We start from the raw sequence: 9452 nt of genomic DNA, 5'->3' as shown, positions 1-9452 counted from the left end.
ACCCAGTAATTCCCGGGAAAGCGGAGCTTATCCCTTGGTTCTCTTCTCATAATTGTTTCGCTAATCCAATAACAACAATACAAAGTATGTAGCCCTTAAAACGGTTTTTGTGCATTTACAGAGAATGCCGAACTGTCTTACACAGGATCTTGTTTTTAGGAATTCCCAATAAGTTATGAATACCCAATTGTGAAGCCAGTTATGTAATAACATGAAATTAGTTACCCGATAATAAGAATTCAAATAAAATAGCTCCGAAAAGGGCTTTAATGCGTTCCCAGAGTATATAGAACTTGGGAGGAAATACTAATAAGCTATGTATACTAAAATCGTGAAGCATGTTACATAATAACAGCAGAGGTAAAAATTTCCTAAGATAAAGGTCCGCGGACGAATCACAAGTTCTAACTCTTAAATCTTGTCTATATCTATATATAATTCGATATACATTAATAAAGATAAATTTAACACATTCAATTAACGCGTAACATCTTCATTAACGCCGCCACTGAATTACTTATGAGGTATTCTTTATTTTTCAGCTAGAGTGTAGTTGGGTCTCAAGGGGTGGTACAAACCTAGCAATATGTGTTTCATAGTGAAAACAAAATTTCCGGCAATTACCAGACGATTTCTGACCTTTTAAATCGCAGTGGATACGTGACCTCTGTCGCAAATAGGTAAACGAAAATTGTATAAAGTTCATAATTGAAAAATTTACTATATTTTGCACATATGAGTATATCAGCCTGCAGGCACAATAAAACGGGTTTGCGGGGGTTTCCCCATTGCCTTGAACATTCAAATATACTTAACAATTTTCGAACATTATATACAAAATCTGATAGCAAGAAAATCCTTTTATTTTTTCTTTCGTTTTAGTGACTGGATAACGATGTATGAAACTAAATTCTAACACTTCCATGCGAAGACCTATTCGATAACAACCAGATTCATCAACGCGTAAGGTACATTTCAATCAACTTCCTTTCATTTTCAGAAGTTTAAGGAAGAGTTGTTTCCCTTGAAATAGTTTTTTTTAAAAGAGAAATAATTCGCATCATTCAAAATAATTATTATCTCCCTTGAATCTTTGATGAATTACATGATAATTTGTATAACATACGAATCGATGTATTATTTTTACATTCCATCCCTTTTAGTGGTGGGGGTGGGGTCGATAAAATAATGCACCAGTCTAGTACTGAGGTCGATGTAATTGATTGCCCCGTTCCCCCTAAAAATTACTAGCCTTATGCTCAAGATTTGAAACGAATATATATATGTGAATAGAAGTGTCTGTGTATGTATGTATGAATGGGCGCATGAGATTTGTAGGTAAGGCTGCATGTGAATGATGCAACAACAGCATGCGAACATTTAATAGGAACTTTTATTTCACCGCACAAGTAATATTTAGGTTGGTCCTGGATGAGACACTTTCCGCAAGTCAACACAGTTGAAACGAGAAAATTTCACAGCTGCAAAGCTGCGTGATAGGGAAGTCAGACATGGCATGCAGGCCATCGTTTCACACTGCGTTTTTATTCTTCTCCTCACTGGGCACATGCGCATTGCGTGTTCATACTTCTTTTTCCGGTTCCTACTCAAAACTGTTTACAAATCATAACCATCAACAGTGCGGAAGCCTGCGTCATCATCGTTCAACGTCCGTTTTCTATGCTGGCATGGGTTGGACTGTTTGATATGGATCTGGTAGAATCCAATCATGCGTGTGTGTGTGTGTGTTGATTTGCTTACGTCCCCGTCAATTTGCAGTTCGGCAAAACAGACTGATAAAATATGCATCAAAGTTGAAGAAGTGTGTACAGGATTCGATATATTCTACTAATACCTTCGAACACGTCAGATAAAATAGTGTGTAGCCTATCAAAAACACTGAACTGTCACGACTGGAAAATCTTTGCACAAAAATCGATCTTGGCCAAAGCGATAACTAAAACAAAGGGAAGATAAGTCGTGTTGTTACTTTGTATAACTTTGTGAGAGATATAACATAGTGACCTCCCTTGCACTGCTAAAGCATACGAATGCCTATTTCCCTTGTAATTGCGGCGAGTTACTTGAAAGAGTATTTAATATTAAAAGGGAGAACGAGAAACTGATGGGAATTTATTTATTTGCTTGTTTGTTTATTTCTCCATTTACTTTTGTATTTATTTTATACTATTATTGATGGACTCAGAATGACTAACTCAAAGCATAGAATTTTATTACTAAAATCCCCTTTTTTTTCTTTCAGATTTCTCGTTAGCGACTATACGAAAGATATGATCACACACATACATACATTATGCCGTATGTGTGTGTGTGTGTGTGTAATTCAAACCGTTTGATTCGGATTCCGTGCTACTTCTAGTTTCGAAGCCCGTAACAGAGTCTATCTCCTCAACCTTGTATGAGGAGACAGTCTCTGTTTGGGACTTCGAAGCTTGAAGAAGCACGGAATCCGAATCAAACGGTTTCGAATAATACATGTAACTCCCAATAAATGTGTTGAGAGCCCTTTCTTTCGTTTGTCCACTCACTCACACACACACACACACATACATATATATATATATATTATCCGTAGATTATATATCCGAAAAAGAAGCAAAATCTATGAATATATTTATAGGAAGTTAATTATATGGCCAGTCATAGAAAGCACACACACAAACACACACAAGCGGAAGTCAAAAATTATTTGCACTTCCGCCAAAACTTTCTGCAAAGTTGTCCGCATTGCCTTCAGACGTTCGCATGTTGAAGGGTGGAACTCACGTGGTTACGTAACTGACGCTTGACCTACATCGCTCCAGTTTTCATTTTCGTATTACAAAGTAAGCAAGGCCGCTCCTCTCGCAATATGCACCAAGGAAGAACAGAGGATGAGTGGTTCGATTTCTTTGGTCTGAAGGTGTGTCCGAGGCTGGAATTTATAGAATGGCTTTCAATACAATACGCGAGAAGCGTTCTATTGCATTGTGGTGTGTATTAGTGGCTCGCGAAGTTTTAAAATGGGCAGACAAGCGTGAAGCACAGAAACACAATTTGTGATTTGAAGAAAATTTAGCTGCTATTTCTAGCAACTATAACACAATGCGATAACAAAAATAGCCTTCCTGACTTGCTACAGTTTCTTTCGTTTGTTCTCGGCATTTGTCCTTAGAAGTTTTCGGGAGTCAACTGTCATACTCCGTTGAACTTCGAGAAGCCCTCTTCTTTTCCTCAACATCTTCGGTGAAATTTAGTTCAACACAGATAAACTTATTGCTTTCTTTGTTCTCTCGATGAACTTGGAAGAGGTCATGATCAGGGTGGCCAGGTTTACCCGGAAGTGGACAGAAAGAAAGCTATCTCCGAAAGGCCGGACCGAAGTAGCGAATGCATGCATCGCCGTCATACCTTGTCCCAAGAAAACACTGACCAGACTGGAGCGCTCGCTTTTACGATTATTATGGATCAGGTTCCGCTGGTCGGAAAATCCATCGGCTGTCAACATCCACTCTGTGGCGATCTTGGGGTGCCATCCTTGTTAGTGTGGCTCCACGCGTTGAGGCTGGCGCACCTCCAGAAATATCGAAATCACTGCGATTGTGCGAACGACCGTCTGAGAGGTCTGAGACCAAGCCCTCGTCTATTTCTTCAAATATCATTTGAAGAGGACGGTGAGGGTAGAGAGGGAAGTGCTGCCTTCTGGTGTGTTTATTAAAAGGTGGACGAGAGTGGCAAGACTGGTGACACTGAACGGATCAACTCTGAGTTTGCTTTTCTAAATAGGAAGAAAGAAACTGGAAGCTGACACTTCCCATGCCTTGGGGATGGCAGCGAAAGTGGACTGCCCCACTATTGGGGGATTCTATTTATTTGTTTGTTTGTGTGTTTATCTATATATGTATTTATTCATTTATTATTTCTCTAGCTTCTATTCATATATCCTATGTTATAATCCTTTGATCAATGTAAACCACCTGTTTTTTGTGTGTTGCATCTCGTCCTTTGATATTGTCCTCCATGTTTTGGGCCCTAGTGGCCAATAAAAGAAAGCACCACCATCAAAACAAAACATGTACCTATCACTTCCAATCAGTTCAGATCAGAAGCCATGAGAGCCAATATATTATTATTATTATTATTATTATTATTATTATTATTATTTTGCACAGCGCTTTGGGAAAGTGCCTTCTACTACAGCCTGGACTGACCAATGGCTTGTGAGTGAATCTGGAAGACGGAAACTGCGTGGACGTGTGTGTGTGCGCACGGGCGTATTTCTTTGTGTCTGTCGCCCCGGTGTTGCTTTGTTTACGTCCCCGTAGCTTAGCGATTCAGCAAAAGAGAGTGATAAAGTACTACACTTAAAAAATAAGTACTGAGTCTACTTGCCGGACTAAACCTTTATAGGTGGTGCCCCAGCATGGCCGCAGTCTAATGACTGAAACGGGTAAAAGATAAAAGGTACACACACACACACACACAACGTGCTCTTTTGAATCATAAAGATTTTTCTTTTACAGAACAAGTTCAAATATGTTGCCATTGTTTAGATTTAGGTCAGCGCTAACCTAGTAGACCAGTGATCAAAGATATTCCAACCGTGACCACCTGGTTCACCTATAAATAACTACGAACAACAGGACTATATTCCTCCGATATTTCCCATTCCGCATTCCAGACGACAGAGTGTAACTTGAGGGAGATCTGGCTACTACTTCTAGCAGGTTGAACCACAGTCTGCCAGAGGCTGCTTCGTTGGCTCCTATTGAAAACATAAAAAAGGATTAGTGTAGGTAATTATAAATTATAATCCTTAATTACAATCCGGACGGCGAACTGACACAATCGCTAGTGTCGAACAAGACGCTTAGATAGTATTTTTTTTTCTGCCCCTTTACGTTTTGGTTTCAAATCACACCGAGATCACCTTTGCCTTTCATCTCAAAGGGGTCAATAAAATAAAGTACCAGTTATGTACTGGGTCGATGTAATCGACTCACCCACCACCTCCAAATTTGCTGGCATTGTTCCTAAATTAGAAGCCATTATATAAGTCAGCCGTCTGCTATGCGTTTTACTCATTTCCGAAGAATTCCGAACATCGAGTTTTAGACAGCGAGAATCATGTTGTGTTTTTAGGCCCCTAATCCGCTCTGATTACAGCGAAGTTCCATAATGAAAGACAAACCCATGGCGTGGACATCCCGTCCTTTTGTGAATTCAATCTCTCTTTCCTTTTGTTATATTCTTTTTAGGACGATAGGATGTGATTTGAGGGATATTTGACTACTATTTCTAACAGATCGAGCAACCGCGTAGAGGCTCCCCAGTTGGTTCGTAAATTAATATATTAAATTTTAGCTGTCGGCTTCGTCCAAGATCATCATAGCCCTCCCTCACTTGTAATTCAGAATTCAAGGGCAGGACAAATGAACGATAAGAAGAAATAGCATGGACTGTTGTCTGTTTTTGTTTTTGTTTTTATCTTGTCTGTCTTTTGTCCGATAGTTTAAAGTCTTGCGATCGAATCCGACTTGTACTTGTCCATGAAATTAGACAAAAAAGATAATAATAATAATAATAATAATATGTATTATTTCTGCTTTGACATTTCTCTAATTTTAAACAACATCGATTCAGGAAGGAAGGTAGCGAAGAAGGGTATTGAAGTTTGCCGTCCCCTTTTACACACAGACACGACCTTTGTAGCCGACTTAAATAAAAACATGACGTTGTTGTTATTAGTTCGCTTTTTTAAACAATCGCAGTTATTCAAGTTTGGTTAAAAGTAGTAATGAATAAATTAAATGAAGATATATAAAAATTAATTCTAAACAGAAATTTACTGCATTCCTTCAATCTGCATGACTCATCTATCGTATCCAGCTGAAATTCGCGACTTTAAAAAAAATAATATTTATATAATGTATCTTCACATAGTTTCCATAACCTCCATGAATTTATAATTATCAACTATATTAATTGTACAAATTGTGTCACGATTTATTTACTAATTTTAATAAGTTTAAATTCCCATTTTTATTGTTAGATTTTTATTTCCCATATTTTCTTTTCCGTTTATTTATTATTTTTTTCCCCCATTCTTTTCAGATGAAAATAATTTAACTTAATTACAACAAAGAGAAAATGAGAGCAAAATGAGAAAGAATGTTAATAATATTTCATTTAAATGGGAACTTTGAACGTTTAACGGAGGTTAATAAAATAAAAGTGTTCGAAAGGAGAATGACACAAAAATTATTGATTGTTATTAAAAAGAAGGAAAAAGTAGGTAAGAAGTACGATAAAAAGAAAAAACATTGAAAAACCAGGAAGAGAGAGAAATATAGAATGAGGGAGAATACACGAGAAAGAAAGGGTCAGACTGATAGTGAGGTAAAAAGAGAAAGAAAGAAAGATAAACGCGAAGGTGAGTAAGAGTAAGAGGATGGAAAGAATAAGAGAGTAGAAAATAGAAAGAGGAAGAGGAAGAGTGTAGAAAAATAAGGAAGAGAAAGATAGGATAGAGGTGGGAGGAGAGAAAGAATAGAAGAATAAAGGAGTGAAAAAGAGAGGGTAACAAAAATGAGACCGAGTAAGGTGGCAGGAGGAGCAATAGAGTAGGAGAGATAATCGGGTAAGAAAGAGAAAGAGTGGCGAAATAAACGGAGTGAGGCAGCGGTAGGAGCAATAAAGTATGAGAAAAAGAAAAGGTATAAAAAAAATGGAGGCCGAGTGAGGTAGCAGGAGGAGTAAAATAGTATGAAGAATAAGGGGGGAGAGCAAAATTGTAGTGAGTAAGGGAGTAGGAGGAGAAATAACCGGGTGAGAAAGAGAAAGGGTAGAAAAATCGACAGAGTGGGACAGCGAAAGGAGTAATAGAGTAAGAGAAATAAGGGGATGAGAAAGGGGAAAGGTAGCAAAGTTGAGAGTAAGTGAAGTAGCAGGAGGCGAATAAGAGAAAAAGAGAAAGGGTGGCAAAATTGAGTAAAGGGGCGAGAGCAATAGAGTAAGAGGAATAAAGGGTGAGAAAAAAGAAAAAAAGTAAAAAATATAAAAGTAGAACAAAAAAAACCCCGGCCAGACCGAGGGAAGTATAGGAGAGAAGGAGAGAGGAGGAGTAAAGAAGAAGAAAGAAGAAGAAGGAGGAGGAGGGTGTGTAATTGTTAGACAGGTGCTCATCCATTGAAGATCGCGTAGAAAACCGAGAGCAATGGCGGTAGTTGTTAGCTGGTAGCAGTGGAAGGTTGTTTGTTGTTATTATTATTTTTATACTGTATTAGTAGTAGTAGTGAACTGTTGTTTTTAGTAGGCCAACCAACCAGCCAACTAGCCAGTAAGTGTCACTTCTCTCTCTCTTACTATATATATATACATATATATATCTGCCACATATATATATATATACATACATATAGACACATACATATATACGTCTGTCTGGTGTCGCCCGATCATTTCGCCACGGGAGGAGGAAGAAGAAGACGATGATGACGACGACGACAACAACGATGATGACTGCTCTATCGATGTGAGTGAGTGTGAGTGAATGGTGTGTATCTATTCTAGTATTTAACATTGGTTTTTGGTCGTCGTCTCCGCTATGATGATGGCCGTAGTAGCAGTCGCCATCGTCGCTTTTCAACCTAACACAACACAGATATATTAATTCCAACTTGGCCTTCTTCTTCTTCTTATTTATTTGCCTTGCTTTCTCTCTTCCCCGTCTCGCTTTTCCGCAAACCAAATTTTTGCTAGCAATTTCGCAACTGCCCCTCACCAAACAATATGGATAACCACTAACACACATACATATATTAAGAAGAAGAAGAACAAAAACAGAAAGACCCCAACAGAGAAAATCGCCGACTTCCTTAAATATATTCTCTCGATTTCTTTCAAGAGAAGTCTCTTAACAATAAAAACAAAACCCAAACATCTCTACAATGCATCAACACACACATACAAACATATATATTCCCTACGACCTCATAAAATTATCTTATTCACCTCTATATTCATATAATATATAATTAATATATAATTGTTATATATGTAGGATGTAATATATAATTAATATGTAATTGTTATGCATTTGTATATAATAATATTTGTTAAATGTTCTTTTGCTGTTTTCTTTTTATTTATTTAACATAATTAAAAATATTTTTGCTTTAATTTCTTTTGTTGAGGCTGTCTTGTTACTTTTTCTCCCCCCCCCCTGCTCCATATAATTACTGTTTCTCATAAGGAACTGCTTTGTCTGACATTGTTTCCACAAATTTAATGCTTAGCACCGTTTGTCTCCATGTTATATATATATATATAATAATAATACTATATTTTGTTATGTATGTAGATCTATGTGTGTGTGTGTGTGTGTGTGTGTGTATAAATATTATTCTTGTCTATTTCAATGTGTGTTTCTGTATCTCGGATATAGATTCTGTGGCGGTTTCAGCCTCGTCTTCTCAGTCCGTCTCTTCTCTCACTCGGTGTGCCATGATCTGAGCGAGATCTAAGCCTATTACATTGTCTGGCAATAACCAAAACATTTCATGTTGTTCTTTAGCTCCAGATAAATCCTGATGGAGCACACAGATGTGCATTCCAGCCATGACCATCCCGTCTTCGGGGTAGAGATGAACTGCTTTTTATCTTCATTCTCCATTATGTCCTTCCTTCATTTAAAAAACAAAAATTTCTTTAATATTGGGGCATTATTTGAGAAAGATCTAGCTACTATTTCCAGCATATTGAGTGTCTACGTCATGGCTCCCTCGTTGACACAGCCGAATACTTGAGTGACACGCTGATCTGCACATGTGTGTTGACATCTTCCCGTTTGTCTGGAAACACCCTTACTTCTCCTCTTCCGTCTTTTGTCACGTAACAGACGAGCCCAAGCTGCAGCACGGGTATTAGATAAACTCTTCGACACCCTTTCTTTTTACAATTCATGTCCACTATTTATATATATTTAGTTTTGGTTGGTGTTCCAAGACGATGTGGAGATTCTCTGTAGAGGTCCGTTTATTGCCTCCCCCTTTTGTGTATTAAACATAAAACCCATTAAAATAGTTTATTTTTGAAAATTATGTAACACAGCGAACAAAATATATTAAACGATCGAGACAAATATTCTTCGTGGTTTTGAAAGGAAATCAAAAAGAAATCTCTGCGTAATTAGAAATAGCAGCTCGGCCTCCCTCAAACCATATCCCATCCACTTAGGACATTGGATAATGTAATTCTAGGTTTCTTAAAAAGATGGGATGATCCCGTTTTAATGTTTTTTTTTTTAATCAAAATCCCTTTAAAATTATTTTTTACGATGTTATGTATGAAATTTTGGGGCATATTCGGAATCTCCGTCATCTAAAACATAGGGAAAAAAATTTCCAAAAAGTTCCAAATTCTGAGGGGATGGTAGTGGAGATGGGGTTAAT

General features: G+C 37.5%; 1 long non-coding RNA gene across 2 annotated transcripts in view; it reads left to right on the top strand.

The window, feature by feature from the left end:
* Positions 1–1527: 1527 nt before the first annotated feature.
* LOC106878704 (uncharacterized) overlaps positions 1528–9452 on the top strand; it is a 10392-nt gene continuing 2467 nt past the window's right edge. The window contains exons 1-2 of one of the 2 annotated variants that reach the window (XR_008266685.1): positions 4440–4796; positions 6115–7339. This is a non-coding gene — a long non-coding RNA (uncharacterized LOC106878704). Of the gene's footprint in view, positions 7340–9452 lie in introns of both variants that reach the window. The other variant, XR_001410534.2, reaches the window with a different exon arrangement.

Source organism: Octopus bimaculoides, chromosome 24 (genome assembly GCF_001194135.2).
Source record: "Octopus bimaculoides isolate UCB-OBI-ISO-001 chromosome 24, ASM119413v2, whole genome shotgun sequence".
NCBI classification, from domain to species: Eukaryota; Metazoa; Mollusca; class Cephalopoda; order Octopoda; family Octopodidae; genus Octopus; species Octopus bimaculoides.
This window is presented reverse-complemented; position numbering and strand designations above follow the sequence as displayed.